The 20,041-nt window shown below is 42.5% G+C and overlaps 1 protein-coding gene and 1 non-coding gene across 2 annotated transcripts in view; one reads left to right on the top strand and one right to left on the bottom strand.

Moving 5' to 3' along the window:
- The window catches only part of LOC126176656 (gamma-glutamyl hydrolase B-like), a 196,028-nt gene that overhangs the window by 143,395 nt on the left and 32,592 nt on the right, over positions 1-20,041 (bottom strand). The gene's annotated exons all lie outside the window — the stretch shown is intronic.
- Positions 15,008-15,091, top strand: Trnal-cag (transfer RNA leucine (anticodon CAG)). Its single transcript has one exon. It is a non-coding gene; the product is annotated as a tRNA-Leu (tRNA).

Raw genomic sequence — 20,041 nt, 5'->3', positions numbered from 1 at the left:
CTGGATATGCCGACAAGATTACAGCCAGGAAAATGCACACATTCACATGCTGACTATACCTGCCGGCAATAACAAATCCGACATTTGGAATGAGAAAGAACTGGCAAACCACAGAAAGTTAAGGGAAAGCAGCAAGGAAAAAACCTTCCACTTAAAAAAAAAAGAAACAACGAAAAAGAAAATGGCAGGGTTGGCTTATCGAACACATGTGGAAACGACTGAAAGAAACATTTTTGTTTGCATACTCATACGGCTATTGCTATTGCTGAGTGCACACTTCGATTTTATATAGTGTAAATTATGGCAATGCCAAAGTTGTGGGAATTTACTATCATAATTCCGAAGTTAAATGCGTGTAACAGGTATTCTCAAATTTTCAAACATATGCTTTTAAAATGCTGTACTTCTCCGAAATGCAAAATCTTGGAAGTTATGCGAAAGCAGTGCTTCCCAACCCAGGAGTAGTTAGTTACTTCTTGAGGAGTAAAATGAAATTTTCGGGTGAGGGGTAAAAACAAACGTATTCAACTGTACTTTGATTACGAAACTAAGTTCTTTTTAAAAAGATCGTTGCTATTATCAGAGGCGATTTAAGGCCCAAGAGACACAGGCCGCCACTTAGGGGCGCCACAACTGTAAAATTCGTCTAGAGTGCGTATCACATCTAGTAGCGAAAACGGACAGGAGAGAAAGAGTGTGAGGGAAAAGGGAAGGAGGCGGAACGCCAACTGATAAGTCGCTTGAGTGGCAAAACGTTCTCGAACCGGCTGTGTTTCATAAAACTGTAATACTGATTACTAGGGCCCGGATTTTAATGACAGTCATATTTTTTTCTGAACTATAGGGTGAATTTTAGAACAATTTATACACAAATCTAGGCATTTTAGTGTCTAAAAATGTATTTTGATTCTGCATATCAAGTCATATTTCAACAGATTTTAGTAATAGGTCATATTACGGCTAACTTTTTATATAATAGGTCATATTTCCGTAAACTTTTGCCAAAAATGCATATACCGTTTTTTTCGTATCTTACCGGACACACGAATAAGGAAATGAATATGTTGCTCACGAGACAATATTTAACGTGCTATTATGAAAGATAAACAGATAAATTAGTACACAGCTTTATTTCTCAGGACTGTAGCAGAAAATCGGTGTACCACAACAGTCGTTTCGCGAACATAAAACATTGTTGTGCAGAGTCGACAATATGCTCTCAGAGCCAACAAAGGCGGCGTCTGCCGCAATAATGATCGCAGTCGCACATGTGTTCCCAGTGACCAGTTTGAATACAGCCTTTGCCTTGTTCAACATGCCTAAAGCAAAGTGCTCCGACAGCGTGAAGTTGCGATGATATATTCGAGAATTTGGAGAGAAGTTCTTTACTACTGATGGGAAAATATTATTTTGTAAACTGTGTGAAGTTAAAGTTTTACAGAAAAGCGCTTTAATGTGCAACAACACTGTAATACCGCTAAACACAGCAGCTGTTTGAAACGAAGTGCTGAAAATAACAGTAGGCAAACGCTGTTATTTGAACAGACAGGTCAATCGTCAACCGTGCAATCATTCTGCAAGGATTTGTGTGAGATGATGGTGTCCTGTAACATCCCACTGGAAAAGCTGAAGAATCCACGCTTCAGACGGTTCTTGGAGAAGTACACAACACATCCAGTTCCAGATGAATCTACACTGAGAAAGAACTAATTATCCGTATGCTACAATGATGCGCTCAACAAAATACGAATTACTATTGCTGAGCATAAGATCTGGCTGTCGATAGATGAAACTACGGATATTAGTGGGCGATATATTGCAAATGTTGTTGTTGGTGTTTTAAAAGTTGATGGCCCTGGAGATATGTTCCTACTAACGTGTGAAGCTCTCGATAAACAATTCGACGATTGCTATTTTGTTTGACAACTCTCTGAAGCTACTGTGGCCGGATGGCGTGAAAAGAGACAACGTTTTACTGCTTGTAACAGATGGTACTTCATATATGGCTAAAGCAACCAAAGGGCTTCAGATTCTCTACCCCAGTATACTGTACGCCACTTGCCTTGCACATGCGTTGTACAGAGTTGCCGAAGAGGTGCGATCAAATTACTCTGATGTGGACAAATTAATTTCCTGTGGCAAGAAAATCTACGTGAAGGCTCCGCTACGAGTGCAGAAATTCAAGGAACAAGCACCTTCAACGCCCCTCCCACCTAAACCTGTTCTTACACGTTCGGGTTCTTGGCTTAATGCTGCTGAGTATTACTGCACCAACTACACTCAAATAAATACAATCTTATGTGAGCTTGATAACGATGAATCAAGTGCTATCAAAATTGTGAAAGAAGTTTTTACAGATACATTGTCTCGAAACTTGGCATACATCAACGCCAATTTTTCAGTGATATCAAAAGCCATCAAAGGACTGAAAGCTGTTGGCACTCAGCTATGTGAGGCCCTGGGTATTGTGCAACATGTGCAGAGTGAGTTGGGTCGAGCTCGTGGTCATGTGGCTAACAAAGTGAAAACCAAATTGGAAAGTGTTCTCCAACGGAATCCTGGATATTCTACACTGTGCAAAATTAGTGACAGTCTTCAGGGAATGCCTCAATATTTGAAGATAATGAAACAAAGCTGAACTCCAGGGACCTGGCTGCCTTCAAATACGCTCCAGTGACGTCTTGTGAAGTGGAGAGGAGCTTTTCCAGGTACAAAACTATCCTCAGCGACAACCGTGGATATTTGACAATGGAAAACCTGAAAATGCACCTTGTGATCCAGTGCAACTTTGCAGATACTGAAGATTGACGTACGGTATTAAATAATGTGAAACGCTTTAAATACTATGTAGAAATTTAAAAAAATTACTGTTTCGATAGATAATCTTTTCACTGTACTTTGCGTTTAGAAAATAAAACAGTCAGACATTCAAAAAATAGGTGCAAATTATCCACAAACCCTACAGAAAGAAAGAACTATACTTACAATATTTTGAGAAGTGAATTTTGTATTATTTTATGGTGAATAAAAAATTAAATAAACAAATAAGAATACTTTAAATAAACTTCTACTAAGTCATATTTTATTTTTAAGGTCATATATATGTAAGTTTTAGGTCATAAATGCTTGCATATTTCACTGTTTTTTTGGTAATTAAAATCTGGGCCCTACTGATTATGAAGGTTATCAGTAATTAGGTTTTTTCGAGTTCTAGCATTAGCACGTGGCGCAGTGTTGTGGAAGTTACAACTTGTGAAACGAATGTAGAAACAAAATATTTCTCACATAGTCTACCCACTACGCATACACTATGTACTTCGTACCATGCATCTATGTTAGTAAAACTGAGAGATACACAACAGATATGCTCAAATTTCTCATAGAAATCCCTTCTCCAAGCTGTGGGTGGTTCCCACAACAGACCACAAATTGCTTCATCATTCACTTTGCAACAATAAATGAACCAATTGACAGCACAGATCAACAGTAACTATGTAATGGCTACTGCACTGCTGTAGGTCTATACAGTATTATTATTGTTATTATTAATTGCAGTGGTGAGACACAGAGCGTTGGTAGCCTAAAGTCTTGCAGTGTCAGCCAGTTCAGAAGTAAGGTGGCCAACAATAGAGTCGTTTACAAACGGTAAGTATAGAGCAGCCATTTTCACTTGGTTGATCTGAAACGGAGCTGCAGGTGCAGTTGAATCCAAGTGCCGCCAGGGAGAGTAGTGCTGCAGAGGAATCGTGTTTTGTAACAGGTGTCTCCCTCAATTTGGACAGTCAGCTTTCTTTACTGAGGAGGAGTTGTAATGTTGAGGAGAGTTGGGGGAGCTGATATTTAATTGCACTCAGAGGTAACAGTGTCAGAAAGATTGGTTGGTTGGTTGGTTGGTTTGAGGAAGGAGACCAGACAGCGTGGTCATCGGTCTCATCGGATTAGGGAAGGATTGGGAAGGAAGTCGGCCGTGCCCTTTCAGAGGAACCATCCCGGCATTTGCCTGGAGTGATTTAGGGAAATCACGGAAAACCTAAATCAGGATGGCCGGACGCGGGATTGAACCGTCGTCCTCCCGAATGCGAGTCCAGTGTCTAACCACTGCGCCACCCCGCTCGGTAGAAAGATTGGGAACCACTGTGCTACAGCCATGCAATAAGCAATGATGTACATAAATTATTGCATTAAAACATTATATATTTAACTCTTAACTCACGAGGTTACTTCAATCATTTGAAAATTTTAATTTAAATTGTATAAAATTCATCTCTAAGTCAATTAACTGTTCTTTAAACAACCCAAAGTACTCTACTTCTCATCACACAGAATCCACACTTCTGTGATTTTTTTAAATACAAAACAAAACAAACAATTACAGAACCAAATTTTATATTCTGATTAATTATAGTATCTCTGTGACAAGTAAGTTTTGACACAAAACTTAACTCCATGGTTTAAATTTATACATAACAATTGCACTCGATAGGTACAAAATGAAAGTCTGCAAAACTGACTTCAGTGCTGGGATCAGCATTTTTATTTACCATCGCTCACAACACATTTGATTTTAACCAACACTTTCAGTATTTTACTGAAAAAAAAAATTGTCCTGAATATCTTCCTCTGAATGATCCTCTCTTTCGCTAGAAGAATTGTGATCAATGGATGTGGCAAAATCGACGTCTTTTTCGTTATATTACATGACGTCTTCCTGCATCCACCGACCAACAGCTTCATCAAATTTGGGATCGTTAAAACTGACATGTACTTGTGAACACATTTGTACTGAAGAGAACACGTAGTTACATAATTAACGATGCGCGGCTAAGACAGCCCAACGCACGTCAACAACAAAGAAACCGATAATGTAACCGACATGAAAACATTTTAGCGTTGGCGATTTAACGAAGATGAAGAATGGCGTTACAGAAGCATTCTGCCAGAACGAACCTTGGTGAGGGAGTCCGAAATTTTCGCGCGATAGGAGAGACGACACCTCAAGAGTTAAGGAATACATATAGTTAAAATCGTAGGCATCCGTGTCGCGTTAAACATAGGGAGATGACGGCTTTTTTTTCTTTGGGAGGGGGGGGGGGGGCGTACACCAAGCACTTGCAATGCCTCCCAGCGCCGACCCTCGGTCCGTTTTTGGAATCGTAAATGATAACGATGTTTGAATGTTACCATTAAACACATTGTGTGCCCACAGAAGGCAAGATGTTTCACATTTAATGGGAAGTACTTCCTGAACGCTCATTCTGTTGGGTACATTATTCTTTCTTTCCCCTCAAATTAGCGCTATCGTTTGACTAACTCAACGACATACTGCCAAATCTACCTTGCAAAAGTGTATTATAGCGAAGCCCTTCAAAACGTATTTGATTTGATCTGCGGTCTTTTTTTTTTTTTACAAGACAACATTCGGAATAAAAGTTCTAGTACATTATGCGATAGGTGATTTCGAAAGATACAGCTGGAACGCATATTCTCGTACAGATATCTTTCCCACACCTGATTATCTGTTATCAGCGCGTAACGAGAGGCACGTTTGGTGACAAGGTCAAGGAAATAAACGTTTGTCATAAGTGTCCCTAATAACGATACCAAGCCTTTCTACAAGATTACGACACAGTGTGTAAGCGTGCTTTACCGCTTTCGAAGTGGCCATTCTGATGGTACGCCTAGTGCGATTGTTTAAAAGCTATAACAAACTGAAATCCGTAACCAGTCGGAAACCATTTTATTAATATCGTACAAAGCGTTTCAAATTTTTAATCTTCAGGTTCAGGTGCTTTTTGTCTACGTTTGGTTAAGAGTATCGGGATTACCGCTCGTGTGGGTGATGTTATAGTGATTTAACATCAGAACAAACTAAAATTATGATATGTAAGTGAAAATTTGACTGTGATCAAATTAAAACCCACATTATAACATCTACAGAACTTATGTCAAAATCACAGAGAAATTTTCATTTACAATACAGTGTTACAATACAACTTCTGAGCCCTTCTTACATACGGTTTAGTTAGCAGAAAGCTAAAACTCACCTCGCCGTCTGCTTAAATTCCTTAGCTTGTTGTGCGCTTTAGTGATCGTGTACTGTAACCTCATCGGTTCCTATAAAGTACAGTTCGTATTTGTGCTTTACAGCCTGAACTCTTATTGTTAACTAAAGGTTTTGTTTTGTACCTTCATCTGTCAGTGTACAATACTCAGTATTTACGTTTATTAGTGTCATTTAGACTCGGTACATGTAAGGTAGCAGTTTTTATAGCTTTATTAGGTGACTTTCGCGTATACGTAAACGCTTGTTTAAATTACAGATACGAAGGAGATGCGACTTACCGTAGGTCACTGTTTAATTCGTTAATAATATTCACTAGAGAGTCCCTAGCAGTTTACTGTAGATCACTGTCTTATTCTTTAGTATTTACTAAATAGCCCCTAGCAGGAAAATAAGCACCAGATCTAGCTTCAACCATAAATTTTTATTTACATTATTGAGTGTCCTTTCTGCCAACTAGAGTGTAGCTGTTAACCTTGTATGGAAGTAGGTCTCCTTAAGTTTTTATAGTAAATCAATTATTAGCTAGATGGATAGGGACTGTGTCTGTTGCGTGCGGCCGCAGTCCAAACGCAGCTGGAAGCTTTGTTGGCCACAGTCAACAGGCTCCAGAGTGCCACCTTGAGGTGCGGTGGGGATGGCGGTGCCTGGGGCAGCCTCTGCTGTACTAAATGTGCTGGGGGGGGGGGGGGGGGAAGGGGGAGGGGATGTCACAGCAATCTGTCACTGAGCCGACCTCAGGTGCGACTGAGCCGGCTGACACACTCTCACCTCAGTGTGGGTGGCGGACTGTGTCGAGGTCTCGAGCCTCAAAGCGAAGGCTGCATGGGGGATGCAGACTCCTGCCAAATCCCATGCACTTCGCTAATAGATTCAGTGTCCTATCTGATGCTGGGAAGGGGGGGGGGGGGAGGCTGAGCCGGATCAGAATGCACCTTCTGCCAGTATAGAGGCTGCTCCTTCAGCAAGGTCCGAATAGGTACGTGGGGGTTTGTTAGTTATTGGGAGCTCTAATGTTAGGTGGGTCATGGAGCCCCTCAGGAACATAGTGGCTAGGGCGGGGAAGAAGTCCAACGTTCACTCGGTGTGCTTGCCAGGGGTCCTTGTCCGGGATGCGGAAGAGGCTCTTCCGGCAGCTATCGAGCGTGCGGGGTGCACCCAGCTGCAGATTGTTGCACATGTCAGCACCAACGGTGCCTGTCGTCGGGGTTCCGAGGAAATCATCATTGGGTCCTTTCGACGGCTGCCTAAATTGGCGAAGGCGGCATCCATCTGTCGAGGAGTGGAAGCAAGGTTACGATCTGCAGCATCGTACCCAGGGTCGACAGGGGTCCTCTGGTTTGGAGTAGAGTGGAGAATCTAACCCAGAGGAAATCATCATTGGGTCCTTTCGACGGCTGCCTAAATTGGCGAAGGCGGCATCCATCTGTCGAGGAGTGGAAGCAAGGTTACGATCTGCAGCATCGTACCCAGGGTCGACAGGGGTCCTCTGGTTTGGAGTAGAGTGGAGAATCTAACCCAGAGGCTACGTCGACTCTGTGACGAAAATGGTTGTAGATTTCTCGACCTACGCTATGGGGTGGAAGATTGTAGGACGCTCCTCGATGGATCAGGGGTGTACTACACACAGGAAGCAGCTACATGGGTGGCACAGTACTTGTGGCGTGCACATGGGAGTTTTTTTAGATTAGGTTCCTCCCTACGGGAAACAAACCGTTGGCCTGAAAAATTACCAGTTCACGTCACTGATGTGGGTGTGCCAACTGTAAAAATTGTTAGTTCCCCTAAACAGGTCATTCCAAAGGATTTAAATATGCTTAATCTCATGTTAGTAAATTGTCGAGGTGTCTGTAGCAAGATCCCGAGTTACTCTCCGAAACAAACAGTAGCAATGCCAATATTGTATTAGGTACCGAAAGCTGGTTGAAACCAGACATAAAAAGCAGTGAAATTTTGAACTCAGATTGGACAATGTTTAGGAAGGATAGGACTGATGCTATGGGAGGTTAAAAGCTGTCTAAACGCAGTTGAGAACGATACTGGGTCGGACTGTGAAATAAACTAGATAAAACCGTCAATCAGACAAGGACTGACCATTGTATTAGGATGTTTTTATAGACCACCAGCATCCGCAACAAACGTCGCAGAACGTTTCAGGGAAAGTCTTGAGTACATAGGAAATAAATATCCAAATTATCCATTAGTTATAGGTGGAGACTTTAATCTGGCATCCATTGACTGGGAAAATCACAGGGGGCAGAAGCAAAGATTAGTGTGAAGTTATTCTAGGAGCGCTCTCAACATACAACCTTGAGCAATTGATTAGAAAACCTACTCGAGATGGGAACATATTAGATATCTTGGCGACAAACAAACCTGATCTTTTTGAGGAAGCTAATATAGAAGAAGGTATTAGCGACCATAATGTCATTGTGGCTTCTGTCAGTGGAAGTTGCAAGGGAAAAAAACCAAAGAAACAGCGTAGAGTTTTCTTGTTTGGGAAGCGAAATAAAAGTGTAATTAATGAATATCTTCATAGTCAGCTCCAAGCATTCATCGCCTTCTCTTGCTGACAGTACGGGTAGTGTAACTGATGATGATAAACAGAAAGCCGAAATTCTAAACCTAGCTTTCAAAAACTCGTTTACGTAGAGGACTGCAGCACCATTCCCCCTTTCAATTATCGAACAAACGCAAGAATGGCTGACATAGTGTTTAGTGTATCTGGGATTGTAAAACAGTTAAGATCCTTAGACGCCAGGACGGCATCTGGCCCAGACGGTATCCCCGTAAGATTTTATGTGGACTATGCTACAAATATAGAACCATTCTTATCCATCATCTATCAGAGATCATTGGAACATGGGACAGGGAGAAGGCCCAGGTCATAGCAATCTATAAAAAGGGTAGAAAATCATATGCACATAATTACCGGCCAATTTCACTGACATCGATTTGTTGTAGAATCATGAAACATATTTTGTGTTCAGACATAATGACCTTTCTAGACTCTGAGTAGCTTATCTGCTAAAACCAGCACGGTTTTAGGAAACAGCGGTCATGCGAGACACAGCTGGCCCTCTTTGTGCATGATATACAACAGGCTCTAGATACCGGCTCCCAGGTTGATGCCATATTTCTCGACTTTCGAAATACATTCGACTCAGTTCCTCACTGTCGCTTGCTCCAAAAAGTGCGCGCTTACGGTCTATCCGATGACATATGCGGTTAGATAGAAAGTTTTATAACAGACAGGGAGCAGTATGTCATCCTGAACGGGGTGACTTCGACAGAAACAAGCGTAACTTCAGGTGTGCCCCAGGGCAGCGTAATAGGTCCGCTGCGTTTTACGATTTACATAAACGATCTGGTTGGTGGTATTGACAGCGGCATTGGACTGTTTGCCGATGATGCTGTAGTTACAGGAAAGTAGTATCACACGAAAGTTGTCAACAAATCAATGAGGATTTGCAGAAAATAAATGCGTGGTGTAATGACTACTCTAGATTGCGGTTTATTGGTAGAATGCTGAAGCGATGCAGTCCTCGAACAAAGGAAATAGCTTACAATCTTAGTCTTAGAGTATTGCTCGTCTGTATGGGACCCTTACCAATTGGGTCTGATTCAAGAGACTGAGAAGGTCCAAAGAAGAGCGGCAAGATTCGTGACTGGTACATTTAGCCATAGCGAGAGCGTTACAAATCTCATACAAAGTTTGAAGTGCGACACACTTGCAGACAGATGGTGCGCTAAACGGAAGGGGCTGCTCACTAAATTCCGAAATCGGATTTTAACCGAGGATGAAGAGCATGTACGAGGGCAGTTCAATAAGTAATGCAACACATTTTTTTTCTGAAACAGGGGTTGTTTTATTCAGCATTGAAATACACCAGGTTATTCCCCAATCTTTTAGTTACACAACACTATTTTTCAGCGTTATCTCCATTCAATGCTACGGCCTTACGCCACCTTGAAATGAGGGCCTGTATGCCTGCACGGTACCATTCCACTGGTCGATGTTGGAGCCAACGTCGTACTGCATCAATAACTTCTTCATCATCCGCGTAGTGCCTCCCACGGATTGCGTCCTTCATTGGGCCAAACATATGGAAATCCGACGGTGCGAGATCGGGGCTGTAGGGTGCATGAGGAAGAACAGTCCACTGAAGTTTTGTGAGCTCCTCTCGGGAGCGAAGACTTGTGTGAGATCTTGCGTTGTCATGAAGAAGGAGAAGTTCAGGAACAAACCTTTGAATATCCCAACTGGTGAACAATTGTGACAGCATTACCAACAGAGATGTCAAGTTGAGCACTGAGTTGTTTGATGGTGATCCGTCGATCATCTCGAATGAGTGTGTTCGCACGCTCCGCCATTGCAGGAGTCACAGCTGCGCACGGCCGGCCCGCACGCGGGAGATCAGACAGTCTTGCTTGACCTTGCGGCGATGATGACACACGCTTTGCCCAACGACTCACCGTGCTTTTGTCCACTGCCAGATCACCGTAGACATTCTGCAAGCGCCCATGAATATCTGAGATGCCCTGGTTTTCCGCCAAAAGAAACTCGATCACTGCCCGTTGTTTGCAACGCACATCCGTTACAGACGCCATTTTAACAGCTCCGTACAGCGCTGCCACCTGTCGGAAGTCAATGAAACTATACGAGACGAAGCGGGAATGTTTGAAAATATTCCACAAGAAATTTCCGGTTTTTTCAACCAAAATTGGCCGAGAAAAAAAATGTGTTGCATTACTTATTGAACTGCCCTCGTATTATTACCAACAACTTTCAAATCACGCTATGATCAGCATTCAAAGATAAGAGAAATTAGAGCTCGTACTGAGGCGTGCAGATAGTCATTTTTCCCTCGCGCGATCCGCGAGTGGAACAGAGATGGGGAAATATGACTCTGGCGCGAATTGTGCCCTCCGCCACACACCGCTTGGAGGTTAGCGGAGTATATATGTAGATGTAGATGTACTCATATTCCGTAATTTTAGTGCGACCTAGCGTAACGTCGGCTACATGGACGCCACCCCAGATGCTATGGATTGAATGTATCTCAAGACCATGTTTAAAGCTGTGAAATACAACCTATGATCTTTAGCCGTCGCGAAAGTTTAGCATTTGAATGTCAGGCCAGACGGGAAAGTTAGAAGTCTATATCCTGACGTTTCGACAGTTTTTTTGGTAGTAAAGGTTCCCATGTGGTGATGCTTCACGTACATGAACAGTGCCGTGGTTCGGTTTCTTATGTACATTGTGTTTGAAAAAGAACTTCGTGGTTTTAATGTGTCCTAGAATCTGTATAAAGTGACATACAATATTCTGGTTTGTGGTGTTTGATTCATCAACTTTCCAAGTTTGGCTCCCCTGCGTAGACAGGTCTGCTTGACCTTGAGACGGCACCAGTGCTGTTTTTTTCCTCTGTTCCCTCAGTTCAGTCCAGGCATGAGTGCAGTGCACTGTAGAGCAACTCTTTTCTGATGAGGCTACATTTCATGTCAGTAGAACAGTTAATCGTCATAACTGTAGAATTTGGGGGGAAGTGCATCCACATGAAGTTATTCAGCATCAACGAGACTCTCCCATAGTTAATGTCTGATGCTGTTTGATGGAAGACCGTGTGATTGGTCCTTTCGTTTTTAGAAGAAGAAATTAAACATATGAAAATAACGCATTCTTCGAACTTTGAATATATTCCCGACTGGGACTTTCACTCTGCAGCGGAGTGAGCGCTGATATGAAACTTCCTGGCAGATTAAAACTGGGCGCCAGACCGAGACTCTTAAAACTGGGCGCCAGACCGAGACTCGAACTCGAGACCTTTGCCTTTTAGGGGAAGTGCGCTACTGACTAAGCTACCCATGCACGATTCACAGGCTCTCCTCACAGCTTCAATTCTGTCAGTACCTCGTCTCCTCCCTTCCAAACTTCACAGAAGCTCTTCTGAAGTTTAGAAGGAGACTAGGTACCGGCAAAATTGAAACTGTGAGGAGGGTTGTACAACGTGCTTTGGTACCTCAGTCGGCGTTTCTGGTAATTTCGTCAGTAACACAATCTTCTGTGTATTTCTTTAACATCAGCATAACTGGAAAGATGAAACTGTTTTTGTTTAAATCATTTCATGTATAACATGGGTGCAAGGTTAGTACATGTACTTAGTATGTGTAACACTGTTTCTTAAATAAATGTTTAAAAAATAAAAAAAGCGTGTTCAGTCAGAGGGTTAGCAGGCCCTCTGTAATAAAAAAAAACTGAGTTAATGTATCAATGATGAACTTCCACAAGTGTCATAGGACGTCCGCCCCGAACAAATACAACGATCAATTACGAAACAAAATGTGATTAAAAAAAAAAAAAAGTCGGTAGAGCGCTTGCCCGCGAAGGGCAAAGGTCCCGACTTCGAGTCTCAGTCCGGCGCGCGGTTTTAATCTGCCCGGACGTTTGAATATATTTCTTTGGGACCATTACAATTCCTGAAAAAGATATACGAGCTTAAAATTTGGTGCTTGTTTCTCAATATATGTGTAGCTATGCGCATCTTTTTCATTCTTCCTATGACTGTAGCTGAGGCAGGATGGTCTTGTAGCACTCGGCCTCGTGTTAAAAACTGTAGCACTCGGGCCCGTGTTAAAAACTGTCTCTGATCAGCTATGCAAAATTTCGGCATGCAAATAAATTCACGGTCTTTTAACACAGAACATTCTAAATCCTTTCATCAAATCTCTCTCTGCAGTGAAGCCTTCATACTCAGCATTTGCCTCTCACTACCTCTGTGTATGTCTCTCTCCTGCTGTCTCATTTTCCTCCCACAGATTTACAGTATATCCCAGTGCCACTGTCTCCTCTCTCGCTTACACTGCCACTTTTTGTTTTTCTTTGCCACTGCCACTGTCTCCACCATACCTCGGCAGCAAAAAAGTTCTATGGGTGTGGGTAGGAGGGGTTATATTTTCTCCTATAATCACGTGCTTTAAATTTCGATCCGAACATGCACCCTCCTCTATACCTAGATGTTACAGTTGGCCGATCTGGGAAGATCCAGAACCCGACCCCCTCCCCAATCCTATATATGTGGCCACTCATCCCTCTTTTTCATTTCTGCTGTCTCCTCTCTCTTTTCCTCCCGCTGCTTCTGTCCCCACGCATATCTTTTTTTGTTTTACTGCCACTTTCTTTCACTGACCATCACTGTCTCCTCTCTCTTTGGCTGTCACTTTTACTGTCTTCATTTCATCTCCCTTTCTTTTTCGCTGCCACTCTCTCTCTCCCGCCCATCACAGTCTCCGCTCGCTTTCTCTCCCCATTTGGCACTGCCTCCTCTCTCTTCCACTGCACTGACTCTCTATTGCTGTCTTTCAGCACAAAAAAAGCGCGAAATATACTGTATTCGCATGCCAGAATTTTCTGGTGAGGAAGGCAGTATGAGGACTCAGGCAGCTGCTGCCACTTTTTGCCAGAGTCTTTTCAAGAGGAACGTATTCGACCTTTTGTGCTCTGGCAGGAGGCTTTTTCCGCTGCTTTCCCTATTTTCCCTGCTGCAGAAGCGTATGCAGCATATATAAAACGAGTTTATAGCTCAGGAAAGTTTTGACAGTTTATTTATATACACATACACATTTATTTACTTTGACATAGATAAAAAACAAAAAAAAAGTGCGCATAAGATAAGGTTAACACGAAATATTTTGCTTTGCCTCTTTCTCAATATTTTGCTCACCGATCTCAATTCATCGATAATACTCGGCTTATTATTTGTATCATAAAAGAGCAAAAATGTGATTACAAATATTTTACTGAATCTGCAGTCTTTCCAGCTATATGTAATTTTTGAGAGTCATTTTACGTTCTTTTTGGGCATGTTAAGACTCGATTTTGCCCTGTTTTATTATTGCAGTACTACTTAAGGTACATTTGTATAGGCGTTATACAGAGACAGGGCGTCATAAAGTTTTATTGGTGAAAAAATTCTGATGAATAACTGTTTGATCACCTCAGAACCCCTGCAATTACTCTAGAACCCTCGTCATGTGTCCACGATAGCAGTTAAAACTATAGTTACGTCTCACACAGGATATTACGGATATTACGGTCTTGGTAACGGATAATGGTATCAAGACAGTTAGCGAAGTTTCCCGAGAATATCATCTTAAGAAAATATGGCAAAATTTTCGACGATTTGTCGTGAATAGAAATTACAGAAGTGGCCATTCCCACAACTGGTATTTTTCGTACCCAGAAAAATGGTTTTTCGGGGTTTTCTCAGGAATCGCCTATTAACAAATGGTGTTTTTATAAGCCGCCTAAGGTCTACCATAGAACACATCTTAACGCAGAAAAACAAACCGACTTCCTCAATTTGCCTGGGTTGGAGAAAATGTGTAATGTTTATATTCGGAGTTGCAGTGTAAGATAGTTACAGTATGTCAATTCTTCCAATAGGTGTGTAAATAGTCGCTAGGCAGAGCACTATCAAGGGACCAAACTATGGGGTCATCAGTCCCTATGACCTCCTGCAAAACCGCACTTTCACGCCCGACTTTTTTGGAACATATTGGTTCTGTACACTATCGAGCACGGATTGATGCCATTTATGAAGATACGCTTAGTGTTTAATAAGAATAGTATGTATTCTATATTTCATCCAATGAGTATTTTTTTTTTTAGTTCAAATATCCTCGAATTTGCATTATGTTTAAAACATGTCAAACCTTTCTTTCAAAATAGCAACAAAATCTGGTGCTATTTTTTGCAGAAGATCTTGCCCCGGGCCCAGTCGTTGCCCTCAGCGGCCCTGCCTCTTGCCTAATCCCCCACCCCCACAGCACACCGTCGCCCCACCCTGCAGCCGCCTGTCGTACCGACGTGCCGCCACAAGCGAAAGTGCTGCGTAAACTGAGGTGGCGGTGATCTCAATATAGCTTGCCAAACGTAGGCGTCATGTCAGGATGGCCGAGCGGTCTAAGGCGCTGCGTTCAGGTCGCAGTCCACTTCTGTGGGCGTGGGTTCGAATCCCACTTCTGACAATAAGTTTTTCTTTCATTTATCGGTAATCGCTCTTTGGTCTATTCTGAAACGTTTCGTTAATTTCACACAATGCATGGTAATAGGGAGATATGATTTTCTGTGATTTTTCAAGCTCGTTTGAAGCGAATGTTGACCACGATAGATAGTTTAGGCAGGTCTTGGCTGATACCATCCCTCTTACTTGTCCAGTCGAACAAAGAGTTCCATTCCTAATGTCGATTCGCCGTTAAACTTTACTCCTTCACTTGTAATAACTCTTTTTTTTTTTTTAGATCGTCATGTGAGTGCAAGTTGAAGAACTTTTCTGATCATGACCAGGAACTATCCAAAAAGCCCAAAGTAACTGTACGCAACATTTCTAATACGTCAAAAATAAACAGGAATTTTCAATAGATTTGAATGAGACATAACAACAGGTATCTTCACCACTCCTTAACCGGAAGCGTTATCTCAGTGACCCGGAAACAGGGACTTCTCAAAATAATTACCCAAAAGCACATTGCCACAGCGCTATCTGACTATCGCTCCGTTTTTATTCTTCTGCTGGTGTACACGACCTTAGAGTATATCATCTACGACCTGCTTAAGCACTTACTGAACTAGAAATAACCTGAGACTTATTCGTTGAACTTGACAATAATAAATTTGATTTTGTTGTGGAAGCGTGAGGTTTTGTATTTATGGGTTAATGTGCTTCAGTGGGTTGTCACAGACAAACGACATGATTTGCACACGAATGAGTCACCTGACACAAAAATTCACAGGAAAGTAATTTTTAAGAAATTTTATACAAGGTGTCACAGGAGGAAAGGTCAGTATTCAGGAGTATGACAGGAACGATCATTTGAAGCAAAAAAGTCTAGTAAACATTGACTATAAAGTGTAAACCTTTAGAGCTATGAGCACTTCTTCATCTTCTGTACAGTGAAACAAATCTCTTCTACTGCACGTAATATGGAAAAAACGTCCAGTAAACATGGGCTCTAAAGTGCGTACTTTAAGAACTATAAGCACTTGTTCATCTTTAGTGCTATGAAACACATCTATTCTACCGAACAAGTGCTCATAGTTCTTGAGGCATGCACTTCAGAGCCCACTTTTACTGTACAATCATCGACCGATCGTTCCTGTCGGATCCCTGAATACTGACAGTTCCTCCTAGAATATCCTGTATTCTTTATTTTTGTTCTGGGTGTTTTACAATGGTAATTGCATAGTTTTGAGCTGTAAACTGAAAATCGACGAGAAATGTGATTTTAACTATCTTTTGTGCTTTCACCTTTTTTTCGATATCAGGCAACTTTTTTGTGTGGCGAACTAGAAATTCGTGTTCAGCACTACAAAGCACAGACAGAAATAAGACAACGAAAGAACTCCCCCAAAACTTAGCGGCAAGGGTCGACTTTGAGTACCAGATGACTGGACTACGTAGACACCTCGGAGGCAGAAAAAGGCGATGAGTATCAGCGTGCTCTTCTCTTAGTAGGCAGACGCGAGTGGCACCTCCGCCTCCTCCCTGTGGCCGAATGGGGATTCCGTCAACCGACGACCAAAACAGCTAGTGGTGACAGACAAAGCCGTCAAGCTGCAGTTTGTAAGCTGACACGGGCTCCGATGTGCAGTACCTGATCCAAAGCATCCGGATACCTGTTAGTTGACTTTAATATGGAATGGGTCCACCCTTCACCTTTGTGAAGACTTGAGGTTTGCTGAGGACACTTTTAGTGAGGTGTCTGAATGACTGTGATGGGATCACGACCCTTTATTCTTCAAAATTGCCGAAAACAGAGATGGCAGTGATGATGACATTTTCACTCTGCAGCGGAGTGTGAGCTGATATGAAACTTCCTGGCAGATTAAAACTGTGTGCCCAACCGAGACTCGAACTCGAGACCTTTGCAAGTGCTCTTGGACGGGCAAGTGCTCTTGGAAGGTAGGAGACGAGATACTGGCAGAAGTAAAGCTGCGAGTACCGGGCGTGAGTCGTGCTTCGGTAGGTCAGATGGTAAAGCACTTGCCCGCGAAAGGCAAAGGTCCCGAGTTCGAGTCTCGGTCGGGCACACAGTTTTAATCTGCCAGCAAGGTAGTGATGATGTTTGGTTTGTGGAGCGCTCAATTGCGCAGTCATCAGCGCCCGTACAAAGTCCCAATTTTTACACAGTCCAACTTTACACCTTCCACTGACACGAATGATGATGAAGATGATGAAATAATGAGGATAACATAAACATCCAGCCCCGAGGCAGAGAAAACCCCCAATCCGGCCGGAAATCGAACCTGGGACCCTGTGATCCAGAGGCAGCAACGCTAGCTACTAGACCACGAGCTGCGGACGAGATGGCAGTTATGTTGGACGCTGCGGTCCGCAGTGAAGTCGACGTTCCAATTCATCCCAAAGGTATACAGTTGGTTTGGGTCCGGACTTTCAGTAACATTTCAGGAACGTTACCGCCTACAGAACGTTGGCTGACAGATGCTGCTTTATGACAGGGTATATTGTCATGCTGATAGTAACAATCAACATCTATGAACTGTTCCTCTACTGTACTCAGCACACCATGCTGTGAAGTGAGTTCATGTCCTTCTCCATTTAGCTTTTCACAAGTACAATGCGGAGACCACACGCTAACCACGAAAAACATACCCGTACCTCAACACCATCTCCTCTGTACTTCATTGTTGGCACTAAACATGGTGGGGGGTTAACGTTTCCCAGGCATTTGCCAAACCAACACCCTTTCGTCTGACTGTTGAAAGGGTACAGTACCGCCCGACATTGAAAACAGGTACAACATACTTCATTATTCTTGTCAGAACAACATATTTTTTGTAAAAATAACTCAATTTCAATTAATACAGCGAAGCCGGATACCAGTGTGGGAAAGAATGACAATTTATTTATTTAATTGATCACATGTGCACTCCCACAAAATAAATCCCTACATCCAGTTTGGTGAGATCTGTGAAATGAATGAATGTATGATCGTCTGCTAACCGCAGATAGTGAATGTGAATATATGATCATCTTTGAGACGATCTTTTGGCCACCTTTGGTGGAACCAAAGAGATGAAATTTATCGGAGCTTTGAGCGCCTGAAATGTGGCTGACCAATATGGCAGCAAGGTGCTCCCCCACTTCGGCAGAGGTGCGAGAGGACCTGAAGAACGGCCATATTTCAGCACTCTGCCGCTGGATCTAGTGTTGGTAAGAGCTGTCTTAGGTGCGCTCCGTAAAGACAAAAGAGTGGAGACATGGTATGCATGTGAAATACTTACGAATAGTTTGGAATAATAATTTCTCTATTTCAGGAACTTTTGTGGGGAGAATTAAATGTCAGGCAGGTAATATTAAGGGGATCGTAGTAATCTTCGGAAGTGACAAACGGTCATAATGAAACCATGTGTAGCAATAAGTTCAAATACTTCCGAGTGCTTAAGTTAAGCTTAATTACTAGCGTGTGTAGTATAAGTTGGAAATATTTAAGAAATGGCGTGTGCAGGACTTGAAATTAGAGACGAGTACTTCCATGTGGTGAGTACTGTGTGCGTCTCAATCTGTGTATGAGACAAAGGATAAAGAGAAGTACTCGTCCATGGTATCAGTTGAGGACTCGCGTGTGTGATGAATATGTTCTTAATATTACTTTGCGTGTTGTGTTTCCGTGTGACGCTTGATTCTAACTATAATACTCTGAGAGAGAAGCAAGGTGAGTCAGCCGTCTATCCAGCAACGCCACTTGGCTTGCATTGCACAGGAAGACGTGCATATAACGTCCAGAGTTCGTAGTAGGAAAGAAAAGTTACGAAGTGGGGCAGTGTCGTGTGGAACTGGGATGAATACTAATTGAAGTGGGAAAGCTGAAAGTGATCTGATTATAATGTTGTGACTATTCCTTATGTCGTATTCTATGTTGCAGTGTGGTGTATGTCATGTAATTTAAGTATGTGTGGTTTGCATGGGAGAGTAGCAAGGTAGTTTCAGAGGTAGTGGGTTATGCATGTTCCTTTTGTACCGCTCGGTCTGGAGGAAAGTTTCGTGATGATGGTTGTGAGAGTCGAAGTGTGAGATATAAAAAAAAAAAAAAATCAACCATCCTATCCAGAAAGTGCACTGTAGAAGTAAATAATTACGAGACCATAAGATAGAGAATCACCAATGTAAAGCTATGCCCACTGGGCGGAATTTCTCATGTGTTATTGTTGTAGGTTATAGAATTTGTGTGTTTAGGTTATAGAATTTATCGGAATAAATGAGATAATGAAAAGAAAAAAAGATTGGTGGCCTTTTCCTTCGAATAGTATGTTGTCACGATACCCAGAATTTATAATGTGTGCGCCATTCATATTCAGTGCCATGGCCACGTGTTGATCAAAGCCGTTAAATAAGAAAGAAAATGTGGTATTGCCAGTGCATAGTGAACAGTCAGAGTTGTGTAAATTACTAATAGTCAGATGTGCGTTTCCGTACCCGTTGCGTAATATTCAAACAGGAGAATAGCTTGTAACTTAATTGTGAGTACTAGAGCTCATGTTGGCAGACCACTCATCTTGCAGGCCTGACTGCTTGATGCCACAGTATGAGCAAGGCATGTGGATGCTTCTCACTTTCAAAGGGTATAGCGCGGTTCATCACTCTTGTTTCCTGTCACCCACTGCCCAGCGGCGTCGCTTTTTGCACCACCTCTAGCGCCGCTTACCGTGACTGCACAAATGTGCGCCTTATGAGGACTAGTTCGATTCCCGGCTGGGTCGGAAATTTTCTCCGCTCAGGGACTGGGTGTTGTGTTGTCCTAATCATCATCATTTCATCCCCATCGACACGCAGGTCGCCGAAGTGGCGTCAAATCGAAAGACCTGCACCAGGCGAACGGTCTACCCGACGGAAGGCCCTAGCCACACGACATTTCCATTTTTACTCCAGTTTTATAAACTCACTTCCCACACTGTGC

Source organism: Schistocerca cancellata, chromosome 3, assembly GCF_023864275.1.
Source record: "Schistocerca cancellata isolate TAMUIC-IGC-003103 chromosome 3, iqSchCanc2.1, whole genome shotgun sequence".
Taxonomy (NCBI): domain Eukaryota; kingdom Metazoa; phylum Arthropoda; class Insecta; order Orthoptera; family Acrididae; genus Schistocerca; species Schistocerca cancellata.
Note: the sequence above shows the minus strand (reverse complement) of the source record. Positions and strands in the feature narration are given on the sequence as shown.